At 44.6% G+C, this 23,344-nt stretch overlaps 1 non-coding gene across 1 annotated transcript; it reads left to right on the top strand.

Annotated features, from left to right (window-relative positions):
• Positions 1-7,627: 7,627 nt before the first annotated feature.
• On the top strand, positions 7,628-7,700 carry trnav-uac (transfer RNA valine (anticodon UAC)). Its single transcript has one exon. It is a non-coding gene; the product is annotated as a tRNA-Val (tRNA).
• The last annotated feature ends 15,644 nt before the right edge of the window (positions 7,701-23,344 follow it).

Genomic DNA, 23,344 nt, shown 5'->3' with positions numbered 1-23,344 from the left:
AGGCCTAATAGCGGAGCTCGCGGTCTCCAACTGGGAACGACCTCGAGGCTCCGGAGGCAGAGCCAGGACTTACTTACCAACGCGAGGCTGGCCGACTTCGGGGTAGTGGTGGCGTTGCAGCGGCGGCGACCTGACCGAAGTCTCGGAGGCTCGGCCGCGGGGCCAGTGGACAACATCGTCGAGAGCTCGCAGGTCCCGTGTTGATGACCGGTTCTCCGGAGCTCCCGCAACAGCGGCTGCATCTGCTTCGACCGCCCCAGGCCGCGGAGTGTGAACCGGCCCGTTCGAGGAGCTCAGATTCGGACGAGGGGCTTACCATCACCCGGCGGGGTCACAACATCGGCAGCCTGGATCGCCTCAGTGCAGAGGGAGAACAAGGAGGGAAGAGACAAGGACTTTAAGACTTTTGCCTTCCATCACAATGAGGTGCCTGGTGAACTCACGGTGGTGGATGATAAATCTGTGTTCAGTGTGTGTTTTGTTATTTTATTTTATGTTATGACTGCAAGGCACGAAATTTCGTTCAGACTGAAAAGTCAGAATGACAATAAGGGATACTTTGACTTTTTTTTAAGTCGGTCCATCGTAGACCCTGGAGGGAAAAACACCTTCCTCGAGTCTCGCCTGTCGCCACAGAATCTCTTGTCCGTATCTCGGAAAATGGAATCACCCACCACTGATTGATGCCGATCTCGCCGTTCGAGTCTCAGCGCTAGAATTCAAGCCCAGACCTGTCCGCTGCTTGGACTGAAAGCGTCGTCAGACCCCAAGAGGGTGTATCTGTTTTCATAAGGTACCTGTACTTCCACCAAGGTCTTCTGCACTCGCTTCATCCAATTTCTTTCCAACGCTACACGTCACACCTCCTGCACTCTTGGAGTGACGAACTGACTGTAGATCCTGTCCAGGAAGTTTTTGTCATCCCAGATGGACTACAGGCCATCCAGCTGCTGCTCCAGTTCCCAGACTCTGTCCTTGAGGAGTTACAGGTGGCCAATCTCCATGTGTTGGAGATGGTCATTGCCTGATCATTTTGTGGCCCAAATGTTGTTGATATCTTGTTGCATGGAGGCATGGATCTCTTCCTCTCCTGTGGCGTTGAACACTGTACAGCCAGCATTGGCCATTTTTAATTCTGACTTTATGATGGAAGTAATATCAATGATGATGCAGTTAATGATGTTGGTGTCCAGGACCTCATGGCTGGAGAATCTCTTCCAATAATGTGCTGAAGAGGGCTGACTGTCTTCCTACAATGATGACCATTTTACTTTGTGGGATAGACACAAAAAGCTGGAGTAACTCAGCGGGACAGGCAGCTTCTCTGGAGAGAAGGAATGGGTCACGTTTCGATTCAAGACCCTTCTTCAGACTGATGTCAGGGGAGGGGTCGGGACAAAGATAGAATGTAATCGGAGACAGTAAGACTAGTGGGGAGAACTGGGAAGGGGAGGAGATGGAGAGGGAAAACAAGGGCTATCTGAAGTTAGAGAAATCAATGTTCATATTGTTGGGGTGTAAACTACTCAAGTGAAATATGAGATGCTGTTCCTCCATTTTTCACTGGGCCTCACTCTGACAATGGAGGAGGCCCAGGACTGAAAGGTCAGATTGGGAATGGGAGGGGGAGTTGAAGTACTGAGCCATCGGGAGATCAGGTAGGTTAAGATGGAGTGAGCGGAGGTGTTCAGCGAAATGATCACTGAACCTGCGCTTGGTCTCGCCGATGTGGAGAAGTTGACACCTGGAACAGCGGATACAGTAGATGAGGTTGGAGGAGGTGCAAGTGAACCTCTTCCTCACCTGAAAAGGCTGTTTGGGTCCTTGGATGGAGTCGAGGAGCTGGTAAAGGGACCGGTGTTGCATCTCCTGCGGTTGCAGGGGAAAGTCCCTGGGGAGGGAATGGTTTGGGTGGGAAGGGATTGATTGACCAGGTGATTTCAGAGGGAACGGTCTCTGCGGAAAGCAGAGGGGGGTGGAGATGGGAAGATCTGGCCCATAGTGGGATCCCGTTGGATGTGGCAAAAATGTTGGAGGATTATTTGCTGTATGCGATGGCTGATGGGGTGAAAGGTGAGGACAAGGGAGACTCTGTCCTTGTTACAAATGGGGGGAGGGGGAGCAAGAGCGGAGCTGCAGGATATCGAGGAGACCCTAGTGATACTCATCTATAATGGAAGACGGGAACCCCCGTTTCCCAACGAATGAGGACATCTCGGATGCCCTGGTATGGAACACCTCATCCTGGGTGCATGTACGGAGTAGACGGAGGAATTGGGAGTAGGGCACAGAGTCTTTACAGGAAGCAGGGTGGGAAGAAGTGTAGTCAAGATAGCTAATAATAATAATAATCTTATTTATATAGCACATTTTTAGTCAACTTGCATTGACCCCAAAGTGCTTCACATAATTACATTACATTCACACACAGGCAAAGGTGGGTGAAGTGTCTTGCCCAAGGACACAACGACAGTTTGCACTCCAAGCGGGATTCGAACCAGCTACCTTCCGGTCGCCAGCCGAACACTTAGCCCATTGCGCCATCTGTCGGCCCTAAGCTAAGCTAAGGGAGTCAGTAGGTTTGTAGTAGATGTCAGTCAATAGTCTGTTTCCTGTGATGGAGACAGTGAAATCTAGAAACGGTAGTGAGATGTTGGAGACGGTCCAAGTGAATTTGAATGCAGGATTGAAATTAGTGGTAAAATTGATAAAGTCAGTGAGTTCTGCAGTTGTCTACTCCACTGTGAGTTCCTTCTTAAACACTTTGTCTACTCCACTGCAAAATCTGCTCAAGGTATGCTTACTTTGAAGAAGTTCTCCTCCTCCCTCCGGAGACAGTCTCACAACCTCCTCTCTAACTGCTCCCCCCTTCCCTCCAACTCTCCTCCTCCTTTTTCCTTACTTCTCCCCGCCTCCCACCACCCCCCCCCCCCCCCCCCCCCCCCCCCCCCCCCCCATCAGTCTGAAGAAGGGATTCGGCCCAAAACATTGCATATTTCCTTCGCTCCATAGATGCTGCAGCACCCGCTGAGTTTCTCCGGCATTTCTGTGTACCTTCGATTTTCCAGCATCTGCAGTTCCTTCTTAAACACAGAGTTCTGCATGGGTGCAGGAGGTAGCACCAATGCAATCGTCAATGTAGCGGAGGTTGAGTTTGGGGATAGGGCCAGTGTATGCCTGGAACAGTACCCTATAAAAGCAGGCATATGCGAGTCCCCATAGTCTATGCCTTGGAGTTGGAGGAAGTGGGAGGAGTCAGAGAAGTTGCAGAGGGTAAAGATTCAGATTCAGATTCAGATTCAATTTTAATTGTCATTGTCAGTGTACAGTACAGAGACAACGAAATGCATTAGTGCATAAATGCAAAGACCAGCTCTGCAAGGCAGAGGAGAGTATTAGGAGATGGAAATCGGATGGTCCTGCGGTCGAGGAAGAAACTTTAAGTCCCTCCTGGTGGGGGATGGAGTGACTACACATCCATAGTAAAGATGAGGGAGTGGGGGCATGGAAAACAGAAGTCATTGAGGAGACAAAGAGTGTGTGAGGTGTCTTGGACATAGGTAGGGAGGGATTGGACCAGGGGGGATAGGATGGGGTCGAGGTTTGTGGAAATTAATTCAGTCGGACATGAACAAGCAGAAACACTAGACCTGCCAGGACAGTTCTGTTTGTGGATTTTGGGGAGAAAATAAAATTGGGCCTTGTGGGACTGAGGCTTTAGGTTGGAGGCTTTAGAGGACAGAGATCCGGAAGTGATGAAGTCAGTAATGGTGTTGATGAATGACTCTGATTCAGACAGCTTTTGGTAAACCTCTTCTGCAAATGCCCCAAAGCTTCCACATCCTTCCTGTAATGGGGCGATCAGAATTGAACACAATACTACAAATAATCTTCCAACATTTCAAATACTGGAAATACTATTTGTCATGATGATATCACCTGTTCCAGACTTTAAAAGTATTGCAAATCAATCCCAGGGATTTATAGCAAGAACTTAATTTGTTCTTAGAAACTATCTTCTGCTGCATTCGTATCTGAACACAACTCAATTAATGCATTACTGTATGATCATGTGCATAGGGACCTGATTTGCAACATCACTGCAAACATTTTTATGTTTGACTTATCGACATGAATAAATGTCAACAGTTCAAATGAATTGTCTTTCACTCCACATAGTTGCTGTCCAAAGTAATTGATACTTTAGTGACCAAAGTAATGAGGTTATAACTGTCCTGGGTAATATAATTTTACTTTCTTTGTTGTAATAAAGCACAGCACTAACCACAAAGGAGCCTATTGACACAAATTGAAACTGGGATATCATTGAAAGAGTTTGGAATGTTGTACAAATAATAGCCTAAATATTTAGTGTGTTTCCTAAAAGGCATTCAATATGTCATTGCACAGCACAATGATGACTGGAAATGGATGAGTTGGATCTTGCCCAAGGTTCTTCTCCACACAGCAGACTTCAGGGGCACCTCAGACCCCTCCCTGCTCCATGGTGCGACTTGGCCCATGCTACATATTTTCTTTTATGTGCTGTGGAACAAACTAAAGTAGATAAGTCAACCAGAAATAAATTGGGCTTGATGGGAGATTGGAGAGAGAGTGGATTGGATGGAAGGTCTGTTTTCAGATTTGATGGGGGGTAATAGTCGCTGGTCATAGATGGGTCTGTTATTGTGTAGGGAGGGTGGAAGCAGCAGTTGCGAGGTTGTTACCACTGGGTGAGTTGGGAGTTTGGTGGGATCCCAGCCTGCAGTAGAGGTAATAAAGCCTAGAAATCCACAAAAATGGGAATTTGATGCACAGCTGATAGCTTGATTGTTTAGTTTAGTTTCAGTTTAGTTTAGAGATACAATGCGGAAATAGGCCTTATGGCCAACAGAGTCCACGCCGACCAGACATCCTCTCATACTAAAGGGCCTGTCTCACTTACACCATTTTTATCGGTGACCGCCAGCAATCATTATAGTCGCTGCAGGTGAGCGAAAATTGTCAACATGTTGCGGGTAACACCTGTACAGTCACCCCAATGAGCTGTACCTTTTTCTGGTCCCTACTGGATATTCAACATGTTGAAAATTTTCGGCCACCTGCGACTATGACGGGTGCCGGCAAGTCGCCGAAAAAATTGCGTTAACATAATCTTAACACAATCCTACACATTAGGGACAATTTTCATTTTTACCAAGCCCATTAGTCTAAAAACCTGCACATCTTTGGAGTGTGGGAAGAAACTGGAGCACTCGAGGAAAACCCATGCGATCATGGGGAGAGCGTACAAACCCCATACAGACAGCACCCATAGTCAGGATCGAACCCGGGTCTCCAGCGCTGCATTTGGTGTAAGACAGCAACTGTACCACTGCTACACCATGCTTCCCACCATTCTCCTGCCTTCTCCCCGTTTGATGCCCTTATGAATCAAAAACCTGTCAATCTTCACTTTAAAAATACCCAATGACTTGGCTTACACTGCTGTGTGGGGCAGTGAATTTCACAGATTCACTACCCTCTGACGAAATAAATTCCTCTTCAACTATTTATAAATGTGTTCCTCCTGGTCCACGACTCTCCCATTAGTGGACACATTCTCTCCACATCCACTCTATACAGGCCTTTCTCTATTCGAAAAGTTTCACTGAGGTCCTCCCCTCATCCTTCTAAACTCCACCGACCACAGTCCCAAAGCCATCAAACACTCATCATATGTCAACCCAATCATCCCTGGGATCATTCTCGTAAACCTCCTCCGACCCCTTTGCAATACCAAGTTCACTTTTATAACCATATAACCATGTAACAATTACAGCACGGAAACAGGAAATCTCGGCCCTACATGTCCGTGCCGAACAATTATTTTCCCCTAGTCCCATCTACCTGCACTCAGACCATAACCGTCCATTCCTTTCCCATCCATATACCTATCCAATTTATTTTTAAAAGATAAAATCGAACCTGCCTCCACCACTTCCACTGGAAGCTCATTCCACACAGCTACCACTCTCTGAGTAAAGACGTTCCCCCTCATGTTACCCTTAAACTTCTGTCCCTTAATTCTGAAGTCGTCCTCTTGTTTGAATCTTCCCTACTCTCAATGGGAAAAGCTTATCCACGTCAACTCTATCCCTCTCATCATTTTGAAGACCTCTATCAAGTCCCCCCTCAACCTTCTGCACTCCAAAGAATAAAGCCCTAACTTATTCAACCTTTCTCTGTAACTTAGTTGCTGAAACCCAGGCAACATTCTAGTAAATCTCCTCTGCACTCTCTCTATTTTGTTGACATCCTTCCTCTAATTGGGCGACCAAAATTGTACACCATGCCCCAGAATTGGTCTCACCAAAAAAAATTCAAGATGATTAGTCAAACATGACCTTCCAGGCACAAATCCATGTTGACTGTACCTAATCAGACCCTGCTTATCCAGATGCATATATATATTATCTCTAAGTATCCTTTCCATTAATTTTCCCACCACTGACGTCAAACTAACAGGTCTATAATTGCTAGGTTTACTCTTAGACCCCTTTTTAAATAATGGAACAACATGAGCAGTACGCCAATCCTCCGGCACTATTCCCGTTTCTAATGACATTTGAAATATTTCTGTCATAGCCCCTGCTATTTCTACACTAACTTCCCTCAATGTCCTAGTGAATATCCTGTCCGGACCTGGAGACTTACCCACTTTTATATTTTTCAAAAGTGTCAGTACTTCTTTTTCTTTGAATCTCATAGTTTCCATAGCTACTCTACTTGTTTCCCTTACCTCACATAATTCAATATCCTTCTCCTTGGTGAATACCGAAGAAAAGACATTATTCAATATCTCCCCCATCTCTTTTGGCTCTGCAGATAGCTGTCCACTCTGACTCTCTAATGGACCAATTTTATCTCTCGTTATTCTTTCGCTATTAATATAGCTGTAGAAACCCTTTGGATTTACTTTCACCTTACTTGCCAAAGCAACCTCATAGCTTCTTTTAGCTTTTCTAATTTTTTTCTTAAGATTCTTTTTACATTCTTGGTACTCCTCAAGCACCTCATTTACTCCATGCTGCCTATAATTATTGTAGATCTCTCTCTTTTTCCGAACCAAGTGTCCAATTTCCCTTAAACCATGGCTCTTTCCAATTTTTACTATTTCCTTTCAACCGAAAGGAACTTTCGTCAAGTTTCGAGTCTCTATTGTGGCGATAAGCATTTAAAATGCATACAAAATAAATTATGTGAGAACTTCACACATCGACTGTTAATCAGTTCAAAGTAGAGGAGATTAACGTAATTTGTGCCGGTCAATATTCTGAAGCCTGGACCAAAACAAATCATTATTCATTCATTCTACATGTTAATATTCTTGTGTAAAGTTAAACAATCGCATTGATCCAATTGCTCAGTATATTTTTCTCGGTTCTTCAAGCATTATATATCCTATGTGATTGAATTTCAAGGCACACATCTTCATGGAACAATACTAACAAAGAATAAATGTACCATCGATAAAATACTTAACTTATAAAATGTGCAGCTGCTGTGCATGTTCAGCCAATCATTTATTTATTTTTTTTTAAATTTAATTTTTATTAGAAGTATGCGGTTTCATAGTGTAGTGTGTGGTTTCATAGTGTAGTGGTTATCACGTCTGCTTTACACGCAGAAGGTCCTGGGTTCGAGCCCCAGTGGAACCAAGTCTTCGTTTTACAGAGAAAGGTTGAACAAGTTAGGTCTTTATTCTTTGGAGCGCAGAAGGTTAAGGGGGGACTTGATAGAGGTTTTTAAAATGATGAGAGGGATAGACAGAGTTGACGTGGAAAAGCTTTTCCCACTGAGAGTAGGGAAGATTCAAACAAGGGGACATGACTTGAGAATTAAGGGACTGAAGTTTAGGGGTAACATGAGGGGGAACTTCTTTACTCAGAGAGTGGTAGCTGTGTGGAATGAGCTTCCAGTGAAGGTGGTGGAGGCAGGTTCGTTTTTATCATTTAAAAATGAATTGGATAGTTATATGGACGGGAAGGGAATGGAGGGTTATGGTCTGAGCGCAGGTATATGGGACTGGGGGAGATTATGTGTTCGGCACGGACTAGAAGGGTCGAGATGGCCTGTTTCCGTGCTGTAATTGTTATATGGTTATATTATATTATATTATATGGTTATATAAGTAAGTACAATCATTTGGCACCAAAGTGCCTAATATATATTTTCATAATACATTTTATGTACAACTTCTTTTTTTTTTAATATTAAAGAAAGATTAGAAAAAGAAAAAGAGATTAGATAGTAAAGGATAGAAAGACGTGAGATATATAGTGTGTGGTAAAAAGAAAAAAGCCGGATGAGTGAAGAAAGTTGAGAAAAAGAAAATAGAAAAAAGAGAATAAAACAAAAAAAGTAAGGAGATCACTGTTTATAATCTTGACCAACCCTTGTCCGGTCCTGAAACAGTTATTTTTTACAATTGTGTTGCACCATGTGATTCCAAAATGACGACAAATGGAGACCAACTCGTTATGAATTGGTCTGATTTATCTATTAGGAGGAATCGCATTTCATCAAGATGTGCGGTGTCCAACAATAAAGCCAAATTTCAGCCAATAAATTCAGTGACTCATTAAAGAATAAAAATAATTTACAAGTTATGATCAACAATTTCCTCTTTCACCCCCAAAGGCAATTTTGTTTCAGTCAAAGTTTTCATGACACTTTTATAGCACTCAAATGCCAGTTTAAACATTATATTTTTCTGTGTCATTTAGCTGCCAGCTGTTATGTTCGGAAACCATATCAAGGGTCTAATCTGTTGATCCCCGTGAAATTAAGCACTAGGAAAGGAAAATCATCACAAATATTAATTTGCTACATATTTTCATATCAAACAGTGGCCATGGAACGTTTTTGAAAGTGGGGGGGGGCTGAGCGATCACTGATCACTGGCTTCGGGGGGGTACCCGGTGATGGATTGGAGCAACTGAGCAGGGTACCTCCAAAAACTGGGAGATAATACAGGCCATTTCCCAACTTAAAAAGTGGGGGGTATATATCCCCCATCCCCCCCCTCTTTCTCTCCCTGCCTCTCGGGGTCAACTGACTCTCTCTCTGTTTCTCTCTCAGGGCCCACGGGACCCACCCACCCTCCCGTCCACTTGTCGGCTAATCACAGCGCTTCGTTCACTGCCCCATATTTCGACCTGTGAGCGGAGGGGAGGGAGAGTTTTGGGGGGGGGGGGGGGGGGGGGAGTAGTCGATTTCCGCCACAGCTGGTTGTGGATTTACCCAAGGATCGTAGAGCGGAGCTCTGCTCTATCATCTTTGGTTTTACCGCGCTCACTGTGCGCTTGTTCTGAGATTCTGGATGTCGGAGGTCCTCAGAAGAAGAGAAAAATACACCTGTGGGCTGGATAATTTCGAGTTATGAAGTATGACTTCTCAAAAAAGTGGAGGGGCTGCAGCCACGCGAGTCCCTCTGGTTCCACGCCACGTGTCAAATGTTACATTTTGAGGATTTGATGGACTGGAAGAAGAGAAAATGCTTCAAAATTCAGCATTTGAATCCGGTAAATGATCAATGATGTCATAAATATTGTTTTATATCTGTCCTTCTCATATTAATATATGAACCATCACTTCTATCAGGTCAGCTAGGTTTGCTGGTGGAGAGAATGGTTCCCAATGATATGCTATTTTGCTTACCTTGGGACTGTGGGAATGTGAGTAAAGGCCCAGCAGCAGCAGTGGGACTGGTAGCACCATCGGGATCATCTGACAGAGAGAGGAATAAAAGGGAACCAGGTTTAGTGTCTAGTCAAGCCAAAAGTATTTAATTGTCATATGTACCAGAAACAGAACAATGAAATCCAGGTGCACGGGGCAGGGATTTAGATTCTTAGATCACTGGGATCTGTTTTGGAGTAAGAGGGAACTGTACAAAAGGGACGGATTGCATCTTAACAGGTGGGGGACCAGCATTCTGGCAGGCTGGTTTGCCACTGCTACACGGATGGTTTTAAACTGAATAAGGGGGGTGGGGTGTCAAATTGGATAGTCGAGGATGGAGTTAAAGGGTTTCTTAAATGTGTGAGCTTAGAGACCGAGGGGGTGTAAAATGAGGGTAGAAGCAATAGGTAGCAAAGTGAAAAGTAAAATTGGCAGGCAGACAAATCCAGGGCAAAAATCAAAAAGGGCCACTTTTCAACATAATTGTAACAGCGTTGTAAAAACAAGCCTGAAGGCTTTGTGTCTCAATGCAAGGAGCATTCGTATTAACGTGGTTGAGTTGAATGTGCAGATAGTTATTAATGACTATGATATAGTTGGGATCACAGAGACATGGCTCCAGGGTGACCAAGGCTGGGAGCTGAACATCCAGGGATATTCAATATTCATAGAAACATAGAAATTAGGTGCAGGAGTAGGCCATTCGGCCCTTCGAGCCTGCACCCGCCATTCAATATGATCATGGCTGATCATCCAACTCAGTATCCCGTACCTGCCTTCTCTCCATACCCCCTGATCCCCTTAGCCACAAGGGCCACATCTAACTCCCTCTTAAATATAGCCAATGAACTGGCCTCAACTACCCTCTGTGGCAGAGAGTTCCAGAGATTCACCACTCTCTGCGTGAAAAAAGTTCTTCTCATCTCGGTTTTAAAGGATTTCCCCTTTATCCTTAAGTTGTGACCCCTTGTCCTGGACTTCCCTAACATCGGGAACAATCTTCCTGCATCTAGCCTGTCCAACCCCTTAAGAATTTTGTAAGTTTCTATAAGATCCCCTCTCAATCTTCTAAATTCTAGAGAGTATAAACCAAGTCTATCCAGTCTTTCTTCATAAGACAGTCCTGACATCCCAGGAATCATTCAGGAGGGATAGACAGAAAGGAAAATGAGGTGGGGTAGCGTTACTGATTAGAGAGCAGATTAATGCAATAGAAAGGAAGGACATTAGCTTGGAGGATGTGGAATCGGTATGGGTAGAGCTGCGAAACACTAAGGGGCAGAAAACGCTAGAGGGAGTTGTGTACAGGCCACCTGACAGTAGTAGTGGAGTTGGGGATGACATCAGACAGGAAATTAGAAATGCGTGCAACAAAGGTAAAACAATTATAATGGGTGACTTTAATCTACATATAGATTAGGTGAATCAAATTGGCAGGGGTGCTGAGGAAGAGGATTTCTTGGAATGTATGCGGGATAGTTTTCCAAACCAACATGTAGAGGAACCATCAAGAGAGCAGGCTATTCTAGACTGGGTATTGAGTAATGAGGAAGGGTTAGTTAGCAGTCTTGTTGTGCGTGACCCCTTGGGCAAGAGTGACCATAATATGGTTGAGTTCTTCATTAGGATGGAGAGTGACATTGTTAATTCAGAAACAAAGGTCCTGAACATAAAGAAAGGTAACTTTGAAGGTATGAGACGTGAATTGGCCAAGATAGACTGGCAATTGATTCTTAAATGGTTGACAGTGGATATGCAATGGAAGACATTTAAAGACTACATGGATGAGCTACAACAATTGTTCATCCCAGTTTGGCAAAAGAATAAATCAGGGAAGGTAGTGCATCCATGGATAACAAGGGAAATCAGGGATGGTATTAAAACAAAAGATGAAGCATACAAATTAGCGAGAAAAAGCAGCCAACCAGAGGACTGGGAGAAATTCAGAGTCCAGCAGAGGAGGACAAAAGGCTTAATTAGGTAAGTGAAAATATATTATGAAAGAAAACTGGCAGGGAACATAAAAACTGACTGCAAAAGTTTTTATAGATATGTGAAGAGAAAAAGATTAGTTAAAACAAACGTAGGTCCCTAGCAGTCAGAAACAGGTGAATTGATCATGGGGAACAAGGACATGGCAGACCAATTGAATAACTACTTTGGTTCTGTCTTAACTAAGAAAGACATAAATAATCTGCTGGAAATAGCAGGGGACCGGAGGTCAAATGAGATGGAGGAACTGAGTGAAATCCAGGTTAGTCGGGAAGTGGTGTTAGGTAAATTGAATGGATTAAAGGCTGATAAATCCCCAGGGCCAGATAGGCTGCACCCCAGAGTACTTAAGCAAGTAGCCCCAGAAATAGTGGATGCATTAGTGATAATTTTTCAAAACTCTTTAGATTCTGGAGTAGTTCCTGAGAATTGGAGAGTACCTAATGTAACCCCACTTTATAAAAAGGGAGGGAGAGAGAAAACGGGGAATTACAGATCTGTTAGTCTTACATCGGTAGCGGGGAAACTGCTAGAATCAGTTATTAAAGATACAACAGCAGCACATTTGGAAAGTGGTGAAATCATTGGACAAATTAAGCATGGATTTATGAAAGATAAATCATGTCTGACGAATCTTATAGAATTTTTCGAGGATGTAACTAGTAGAGTGGACAAGGGAGAACCAGTGGATGTGTTATATCTGGACTTTCAGAAGGCTTTCGACAAGGTCCCACAAAAGAGATTAGTATACAAACTTAAAGCACACGATATTGGGGGTTCAGTATTGATGTGGATAGAGAACTGGCTGACAAACAGGAAGCAAAGAGTAGGAATAAACGGGTCCTTTTCACAATGACAGGCAGTGACTAGTGGGGTACCGCAAGGCTCAGTGCTGGGACCCCAGCTATTTACAATATATATTAATGATTTGGATGAGGGAATTGAATGCAATATCTCCAAGTTTGCGGATGACACGAAGCTGGGGGGCAGTGTTAGCTGTGAGGAGGATGCTAGGAGGCTGCAAGGTGACTTGGATAGGCTGGGTGAGTGGGCAAATGCATGGCAGATGCAGTATAATGTGGATAAATGTGAGGTTTTCCACTTTGGCCGGAAAAAATAGGAAAGTAGACTGTTATCTGAATGGTGGCCGATTAGGAAAAGGGGAGATGTAACAAGGCCTGGGTGTCATGGTACACCAGTCATTAAAAGTAGGCATGCAGGTGCAGCAGGCAGTGAAGAAAGCGAATGGTATGTTAGCATTCATAGCAAAATGATTTGAGTATAGGAGCAGGGAGGTTCTACACTGCAGTTGTACAGGGTCTTGGTGAGACCACACCTGGAGTATTGCGTACAGTTTTGGTCTCCAAATCTGAGGAAGGACATTATTGCCATAGAGGGAGTGCAGAGATGGTTCACCAGACTGATTCCTGGGATGTCAGGACTTCCATATGAAGAAAGACTGGATAGACTCGGCTTTTACTCGCTAGAATTTAGAGGATTGAGGGAGGATCTTATAGAAACTTACAAAATTCTTAAGGGGTTGGACAGGTTAGATGCAGGAAGATTGTTCCCGATGTTGGGGAAGTCCAGAACAAGGGGTCACAGTTTAAGGATAAGGGGGAAGTCTTCTAGGACCGAGATGAGAAAATCATTGTTTACACAGAGAGTGGTGAATCTCTGGAATTCTCTGCCACAGAAGGTAGTCGAGGCCAGTTCATTGGCTATATTTAAGAGGGAGTTAGATGTTGTGGCTAAAGGGATCGGGAGGTATGGAGAGAAGGCAGGTACAGGATACTGAGTTGGATGATCAGCCATGATCATAATGAATGAGGGTGCAGGCTCGAAGGGCCGAATGGCCTACTCCTGCACCTATTTTCTATGTTTCTACTCGCTACAGCTCAACAGCCCATTAATGCAATAACACACAAAGAAATATTCAATAATCAATAATACAGTGAAATCATAATCAGTAATACCTGCTAATCAGACCATAATAGTTCAAAACTAAAGTCTGTAGTGCAACCAAAGACAAAGTCTATAGAAGTTCATAGTTGCTGGGTAGTTTTGTGCAATGCTCAAGATGGTTGCCGAGAAAATGTTGTTTTTGATCGAGGAGGTCACGGTGTTCAGGCTCCTGTACCATCTTCCCACTGGAATAGTAAGATGAGAACATGGCCAAGACAGTGAGGATCTTTGATGGTATTGACAAACTTTTAGTGGCTCCAATACAGGAGAAAAGGCAGATGTTTCTATGAAAAGCAAGAAAGGTAAGTTGCCTCCCTCGTGCTAAGACCAGAGAGATTGTGGAGTTAGTTCAGATTAATGGAGTCATACAGCATGCAAACAGGCTCCTTGGTACAAGTGGTCCATGCCGACCAAGACGCTCTGTCTAAGCTCATCCCATTTGCCCATGTTTGGCACATCTCCCTCTAAACATTATCTATGCATCTGTGCACCTGTCCAATGTCTTTAAATGTTGTCATTCTATCTGGCTCAACAACCCGATGTTGGGGAAGTCCAGAACAAGGGGTCACAGTTTAAGGATAAGAGGGAAGTCTTTTAGGACCGAGATGAGAAAATCATTTTTTACACAGAGAGTGGTGAATCTCTGGAATTTTCTGCCACAGAAGGTAGTTGAAGCCAGTTCATTGGCTATATTTAAGAGGGAGTTAGATGTGGCCCTTGTGGCGAAAGGGATCAGGGGGTATGGAGAGAAGGCAGGGATGGGATACTGGGTTGGATGATCAGCCATGATCATATCAAATGGTGGTGCAGGCTCGAAGGGCCGAATGACCTACTCCTGCACCTATTTTCTATGTTTCTATGTTTCTATGGTAACTTCCCCTGGCAGCTTGTTCCATATACCCACAACCCTCTATACGAAAAGGTTGCCCTCATGTTCCTTTCAAATCGTTTGGCTTTGATAAGATTATGTATGGTAGGCTGCTCTGGATGGCTGCTTTCCCCTTTCAACTCAAACCTATATAATTTATTTCTTAATTCACCTATCATGTGGAAAAAAAGCCCCTATATATTCACCCTATCTATGCCCTCATGAAGTTATACACCTCCATATGATCACCCCTCAGTCTAGGCTTTATTCCGTGACCACTCTCTCCCTGTAGCTCAAGGCCTTCAAGTCCTGGCAACATCCACATAAATCGTCTCCACACTCATCTACCTTCATGGCATTGTTCCCAGAGCACAGTGACAAAAACTGAATTCACCACCACAAGTGCAGTCTCAGCAAATACTTGTGTAACTGTAATATAATGTTTCGACTTCTATACTTAATTCTCTGACTGGTGAAGACCAAAGGTTGCAAAAACCCTTCTTCCCTTCTCCATCAATCCATGATGCCACCTTCAGGTAACTTTGTACTATACTTGTAGTACACGATCCTTCTGCTCTGCAACACTTCACAGAGCCCTACTGCTCACTGTGTAGATGGTTTGACTTCACAAACTGCAATCTCACATTTATCTGAGTCAAAGCCTCAAAGCCCTCCGGTTCTTCCTCGACCAGAGGAGCAACCTATACCCAGCCACTGACACTCTCCTCCGCCTAGTGGAGTTGGTCCTCACCCTCAACAACTTTACGTTTGACTCCTCCCATTTCCTCCAAACACAAGGCGTATCTAAGGGCACACGCATGGGCCCCAGCTACGCCTGCCTCTTTGTCGGGTACGTTGAACAATCCTTATTCAATACGTACCAGAGCCCCATCCCCGACGTCTACCTCCATTATATTGACAACTGCTTTGGGGCCACCTCCTGCACCTACACACAACTGACTGACTTCATCCACTTCACCACCAACTTCCATCCGGCACTCCAATACACCTGGACCATTTCCGACACTTCCCTACCATTCCTTGACCTCACCATCTCCATCGCAGGGGACAGACTTCTGACCGACATACACTACAAACCAACTGACTCACATGGCTATCTGGACTACACGTCTTCCCACCCTGCCCCCTGTAAAGACTCCATCCCCTACTCCCAATTCCTCCGCCTACGCCGCATCTGTTCCCAGGATGAGATATTCCATACCAGGGCATTGGAAATGGCCTCGTTCTTCAGGGAACGGGGATTCCCCTCTGCCACCATAGATGAGGCTCGCACCAGGGTCTCATCCATACCCCGTAACACTGCTCTCTCTCCCCATCCCCGCATCCACAACAAGGACAGAGTCCCCCTGGTCCTCACCTTTCACCCCACCAGCCGGCAAATACAACACATAATCCTCCGCCATTTCCGCCACCTCCAACGTGACCCCACCACTCGCCACATCTTCCCATCTCCCCCCATATCTGCCTTCCGCAAAGACCGCTCCCTCCGCAACTCCCTTGTCAATTCTTCCCTTCCCTCCCATACCACCCCCTCCCCGGGCACTTTCCGTTGCAACCGCAAGAAATGCAACACCTGTCCCTTCACCTCCCCCCTCGACTCCAGTCAAGGACCCAAGCAGTCGTTCCAGGTGCGACAAAGGTTCACCTGTATCTCCTCCAACCTCATCTGCTGCATCCGCTGCTCTAGATGTCAGCTGATTTACATCGGGGAGACTAAGCAGAGGTTGGGCGATCGTTTCGCCGAACACCTCCGCTCAGTCCACAATAACCTACCTGAACTCCCGGTGGCTCAGCACTTCAACTCCCCCTCCCATTCCCAATCCGATCTCTCTGTCCTTGGTCTCCTCCATTGCCAGAGTGAGCAGCACCAGAAATTGGAGGAACAGCACCTCATATTCCGCCTGGGTTGCTTGCGTCCGGATGGCATGAACGTTGAATTCTCCCAATTTTGCTAGCCCTTGCTGTCTCCTCCCCTTCCTTAACCCTCGAGCTGTCTCCTCCCATCCCCCCGCCCTCGGGCTCCTCCTCCTCCCTTTTTCCTTCCTTCTCCCCCCCACCCCCCATCAGTCTGAAGAAGGGTTTCGGCCCGAAACGTCGCCTATTTCCTTCGCTCCATAGATGCTGCTGCACCCGCTAAGTTTCTCCAGCAATTTTGTGTACCTTTATCTGAATTAAACCTGATTTCATATTCCTCAGCCCAGTTGCCCAGTTGATCAAGATCATGCTGAAATTCTTGATAACTATCTATGATACTACCTATTTTAGTTCCAACTGCAAACTTGCTAATCATGCCATACATTCTCATCCAAATTGTTGATTAGAGGATAAATGAGCTAGTTCTCCCTGGATCAAGATACAAGATACAAGATACAAGATACAAGATACAAGATACAAGATACAATTTAATTGTCATTTGGACCCCTTGAGGTCCAAACAAAATGCCATTTCTGCAGCCATACATTACAAACAAATAGGCCCAAGGCACAACATAATTTACATAAACATCCATCACATCGCTGTGATGAAAGGCCAAAAAAACTTATCTCTCCACTGCACTCTCCACCCCCCCGATGTCAGAGTCAAAGTCAAAGCCCCCGGCTGGCGATGGCAATTGTCCCGCGGCCATTAAAGCCACGCCGGGTGGTGCAAGGTCGCACACCGGGTCTTGGTGTTGAAGCCCCCGGCGTGCGCTCGCAGAGTCCCGCGGCCATTCCAAGCCGCGCGGGGCAGTGATGTAGGCCCCGCTCCAGGAGCTCTTCAACCCTGCAACTCGGGCGGGAGAAGTCGCCTTTGCGAGAGCCCTGAAAAGCGGTCTCCCTCCAGGGACCCGCGGGCTCCCAGTGCCGCCGTCCACCAAACCTGCAGTTGAAGCCTCCGACTCTCCGGTTGGGCCGCAGCAGCAGCAGCAGCAGCAGCGCTCCTCCACCGCTCCACCCGCTCCGGACTCGGCCAGCCCCGCGACGGTGAGGTGAGTCGTCAACAACAGAGTCCCCGGTCTCTTCCTGTTGGAGGCCGCTCCTCGTTGCAGCCCCAACGATAACGGAGACCTGACAAGAAAAGGTCGGGTCTCCCGTGCAGGGAGAGATTTAAAAGTTACCCCCTCCCACCCCACCCCCCCCCACCCCCCCCCCCACACACACCCCAACAAAAAAACAAAAACTACATAAAAAACATAGACAGAAAATAATAAAAACGCGGACGGGCTGCAGAGGCCGCTGCTGACAAGAGTCGCGTCGCCTACCGGAGCCTACCGGATCCCATCCAGTCTAACCTTCCAGAGCAGCATACCATGCATAATCTTATCAAAGGCCTTGCTAAAGTCCATATAGACTATGCCTTCCTATGCCGAACTACTTTCTTGATTACTTCTTCAAACAACATATTTTAATTTGTGAGACACAATCTCCATGCACAAAACTATGCTCACTATTCCTAATCACCCCCTATCTTTCCAAAAGCATGTATTACTTATCCATCAAAATCTCCCCCAGTGACTTACATACTGCAAATGTTAGGACCACTGGTCCATTGTTGCGATCTTAGGCAGAGCTGTTTCCAATATGGAACATCATATTCCTCGTCCAAAATTTATTCTCTAGCTTCCAACTGTGCTCTCGGGTATAGCTATTCAAGCCCAGGAGATTAATCTATTTTCATTCATTTTAGTACATTCAGCACCTCCTTGGCTGGAATATGGAGTGTCCCCAAGATATTGCTATTAACTTTCCCAGGTTGCTCAGTTGCAAAAGCAGAGGAGAAATATTCATTGATGACCTTGCCCATCTCATGTGGCTCCACATGTAGAAGACCACTTTAGTTCCTGAGGGGCCCTATTCTCTCTCTGGTTACCCTGTTTTCCTTAATATAAAATATCTTTGGATTCTCCTCAATCATATCTGCCAGTGCTATCTCATGTCCTTATCTATAACTACTTTAATGCAAATAGAACTGTGGTTACTGATCCCAAGGTATTTGAGGCAGGTACTAATACACCATTTAAAAGGCATTTGGACAAGTATGTGGATAGGAAAGATTTAGGGGAATATGAGCTAAACACAGGCAGGTGCGACAAATGTAGTTGGGGTATCTTGGTTGGTAAGTTGGGCAGAAGGACCTGTTTCCATGCTGTATGACTATGGCTCTTAGTGACAAGGGGATTTAATGAGGATAGTGTGGTTGATGTTGTATTCATGACTTTTCAATGTTTCAAAATGTATCCCAATCAGTTGCATTAAATGTGCTACATTGCAATCACATGTAACCTGATACTTTTTAAAAATTCAGTTCCATTAAAGTGATGGAAAATTTCCCTTGCACTTACTGTAACTAGGTGATAAAAAAGTATTGCATTGCAAATGATTCTTGCTGCTGCTGCATCATTAGCTGCATAGTGAAACAGAATGAAGACAGATTATCTTTGACTCATTACAATGGACTATTAATTCAGGACGTGAAACATGTATTAAATAGGCAGGTGACTCACCAAATGTATTGTCACAAGCCATTTTATTTGAGAATACCTGAGCATATTTGTATATGTCATTAAATAATGTGCTTTGTTTAGAAATCTTAAATATATTTTTGGCTTTCATTCAAGATTGTGTACATTTCCGCATGAACTGTGGATAATCTTCACTCAATTGTGCAGATAATACTAATCATTACATTGTATTTAATGGATTATGGTTGAATGTTTGATTTTATCAATTAACTGTGCACCTGATCTGTGTACCAACATTAGAAATAATATTTGTTCGTGAGGGAAATACAGTTTTTTGTGTGTTGGAAAGAACTGCAGATGCTGGTTTAAATTGGAGGTAGACACGATATGCTGGTGCAACTCTGGAAGGAATGGGTGGCGTTTCGGGTCGAGACAGGATCTCAGGTCTGAAGTAGGGTCTCGACCCGAAGCGTCACCCATTCCTTCTCTTCAGAGATGCTGCCTGCCCCACTGAGATACTCCAGTATTTTGTGTCTACAGTTATCGTGTGACCTCACTGCAGGGAAATGGCACATATCATTGTCACCTGGCTCGTGGCCTTTAAAGTAAGCATCCATGTTCAAATTGCAGTAATGTTAAATTTACTCTGTATATACAGTATATACAGTTACTGAAGTCAGAAGATCTCAGAAAGAGGAGAAAGTAAGTCAGCTTTTCAATTCAGCAAGATCATGGCTGCTCCACATGTCTGGGGAATTATCTGCCGCAGAGGGCGGTGGAGGCCGGTTCTCTGGATGCTTTCAAGGGAGAGCTAGATAGGGCTCTTAAAAATAGCGGAGTCAGGGGAGAAGGCAGGAACGGGGTACTGATTGGGGATGATCAGCCGTGATCACATTGAATGGCGGTGCTGGCTCGAAGGGCCGAATGGCCTCTACTCCTGCACCTAGTGTCTATTATCTATTGTCAACACCACCCCTATACAAACCCATTTCCTTGTATTCCATTAATAAACCTTCCTTCACCTTTATGGATTAACTAATTGCTCGTTAGTAATTATGGGTGATGTTTCTCCACCAACCTTATGTTCAAAGTGGGCATATAATCCTTTGAACTCATTGGGGAGGGACCCACTGTTGCCTGCGATACTACCCAATTGTGGTTGCCTGTCAACCTCAACCATGGTTTTATGATCTGCTTCGTTGTCACCTTCTCCGAGCTAACAATGATATATTATACATTGTCCTTGAACCTCATGCCCACTGATGTCTCATTCTCACACCTTACACTTCCTTATCTTTGTGTCTCCCTACCCTAACTCTCAGTCTGAACATAGAAACATAGAAACATAGAAATTAGGTGCAGGAGTAGACCATTCAGCCCTTCGAGCCTGCACCGCCATTTAATATGATCATGGCTGATCACCCAACTCAGTATCCCGTACCTGCCTTCTCTCCATACCCTCTGATCCCCTTAGCCACAAGGGCCACATCTAACTCCCTCTTAAATATAGCCAATGAACTGGCCTCGACTACCCTCTGCGGCAGAGAGTTCCAGAGATTCACCACTCTCTGTGTGAAAAAAGTTCTTCTCATCTCGGTTTTACAGGATTTCCCCCTTATCCTTAAGCTGTGACCCCTTGTCCTGGACTTCCCCAACATCGGGAGCAATCTTCCTGCATCTAGCCTGTCCAACCCCTTAAGAATTTTGTATGTTTCTATAAGATCCCCTCTCAATCTCCTAAATTCTAGAGAGTATAAACCAAGTCTATCCAGTCTTTCTTCATAAGACAGTCCTGACATCCCAGGAATCAGTCTGGTGAACCTTCTCTGCACTCCCTCTATGGCACCTGAAGAAGGGTGCCCACCTGAAACAACACCCATTTCTTCTATCCAGACATGCTGTCTGTTCTGCTGAGTTACTCCAGCTTTTTGTACTGTATCTACAGTATCTTCAGTGTAAACCAGCATCTACACATGGTTCATATATGTTATTCAGGGCTCCTACAGTTTTGTCTCTGGTTTTGCATGGATTGTTCCATCTACCTATTTACACTATCTATTCCCTTCATGATATTATACACCTCTATAAGATCACCCCTCACTTTCATCAGATCACCCCTCCTCTTCATGCTCTCCATGAAATAAAGTCCATTACAAGAATCTCTCCCTATAACACAGACCCTCAAATCTTGGAAGATCTTTGTAAATCTTCTCTGCCAGCTTAACAAAATCCTTCCTATAGCAGGATGACCAAAAGTGAACCTCACCAACATCTTGTATAACAGCAACATAACATCCATCTGCTATACTCAACACCCTGACTGACGAAGGCCAATGTCACGAAAGCCTACTTAACCACTCTATGTAGCTATCTTCCCTTTTCTATCCGCAATGCCATTTTCAAGGAACTATGTACCTGCACTCCTAGATCCCTCTGCTGTACAATACTCTCCTGGACCCTGCCATTCACCGTGAAGGTCCTGCCCATGGTTTGATTTCTCAAAATGCAAATCCCTTTGAATGTTCCTATATATTATTTGCCAGAGCTATCTTTTACTCTCTATGATACCACCCATTTTTGAGTCATCTGCAAACTTACTAATCATTCCTTATATATTCTCATTCAAATTATTGCTACAAATGCTAAATTGCAATAGATCTAGCATGAATACCAAGACATGGAACATCATATTCCTTAAGTCCAAAAAAATATACCTTCCATCGCCTTCCTCTGCTTCCTGTCACCAAGCCAATTCCATGTCCAGTTAGTTAACTCTCCCTCAATCCCATGCGATCTAACCTTCCAGCATAGCCTACAATGCAGATCTGTATAAAAGGTCTTGCAGATGCAAGACTGCATTAAATGACTCTGCCCTCATAAACCTTCTTCAAAAAATTCAACAAAATTTGTGAGATACAATATCCCATGCACTAAACTATGCTGACTATTTCTAATCAACCCCAGTTTTTCCATGTGCATGTATATCTTATCCTTCAGAATCCTATCAAGTAACTTTGGGTTTAGGCCCGAAACGTTGCCTATTTCCTTCGCTCCATAGATGCTGCTGCACCCGCTGAGTTTCTCCAGCATTTTTGTGTACCTTCGATTTTCCATCATCTGCAGTTCCTTCTTAAACACTTCTTACCACTGATGTTCGGCTTATTGGCCAATAGTTGCCAGGTTTATCTTGCAGCCCTCTATAAATAGAGTTGTTACAGTAGCTACCCTACAGTTTTTCTGACACCTCAATTATAGCTAATGACGATTCATATACATCATCCAGCGCTCCTGCAATTTATTCTCTAGCTTCCAACTGTGCTCTCGGGTATAGCTATTCAATCCCGGGAGATTCATCTATTTTCATTCTAGTACATTCAGCACCTTCTTGGCTGGAATATGGAGTGTCCCCAAGACATCGCTATTAACTTGCCCAGGTTGCTCAGTTGCAAAAGCAGAGGAGAAATATTCATTGATGACCTTCCCCATCTCATGTGGCTCCACATGTAGAAGACCACTTTAGTTCCTGAGGGGCCCTATTCTCTCTCTGGTTACCCTGTTTTCCTTAATATAAAATATCTTTGGATTCTCCTCAATCATATCTGCCAGTGCTTTCTCATGTCCTTATCTATAAATACTTTAATGCAATTAGAACTGTCTAGAACTATCTAGTATAGAAACCAATGCCCAACCTGGGCAGCTGTCACGTCTTTTTAGAAACATAGAAACATAGAAACATAGAAAATAGGTGCAGGAGTAGGCCATTCGGCCCTTCGAGCCTGCACCGCCATTCAATATGATCATGGCTGATCATCCAACTCAGTATCCTGTTCCTGCTTTCTCTCCATACCCCCTGATCCCTTTAGCCACAAGGGCCACATCTAACTCACTCTTAAATATAGCCAATGAACTGGCCTCAACTACCTCTGCGGCAGAGAATTCCAGAGATTCACCACTCGCCTTTAGATCTCTCTGATAGTCATAGAGGTTTAATAACGATTCAGTATGAATTTAAGGTAAAAGACATGTTAATACACTAAGAAGTAACTATACTTGTTACCAATATTTAAACTCGGGGTCATGGTCCCATAATAGTCAGAACATTCAGAAGAATTGTCTTCACACAGGGCTGTGTGCTGAGCCCCCTCCTCTACTCCCTCTTCACCTACGACTGCACACCTGTATATGGTACTAACACCATCATCATACAACATCATCAGCAACAATGATGGGTCAGCCTATAGGGAGAAGGTCCAGCTCCTAGCAGCATGATGCGCTGACAACAACCTGGCCCTTAACTCCAAGAAGACCAAGGAGCTCATTGTAGACTTCAC

This window comes from Leucoraja erinacea, unplaced genomic scaffold (assembly GCF_028641065.1).
Source record: "Leucoraja erinacea ecotype New England unplaced genomic scaffold, Leri_hhj_1 Leri_132S, whole genome shotgun sequence".
NCBI classification, from domain to species: domain Eukaryota; kingdom Metazoa; phylum Chordata; class Chondrichthyes; order Rajiformes; family Rajidae; genus Leucoraja; species Leucoraja erinaceus.
This window is presented reverse-complemented; position numbering and strand designations above follow the sequence as displayed.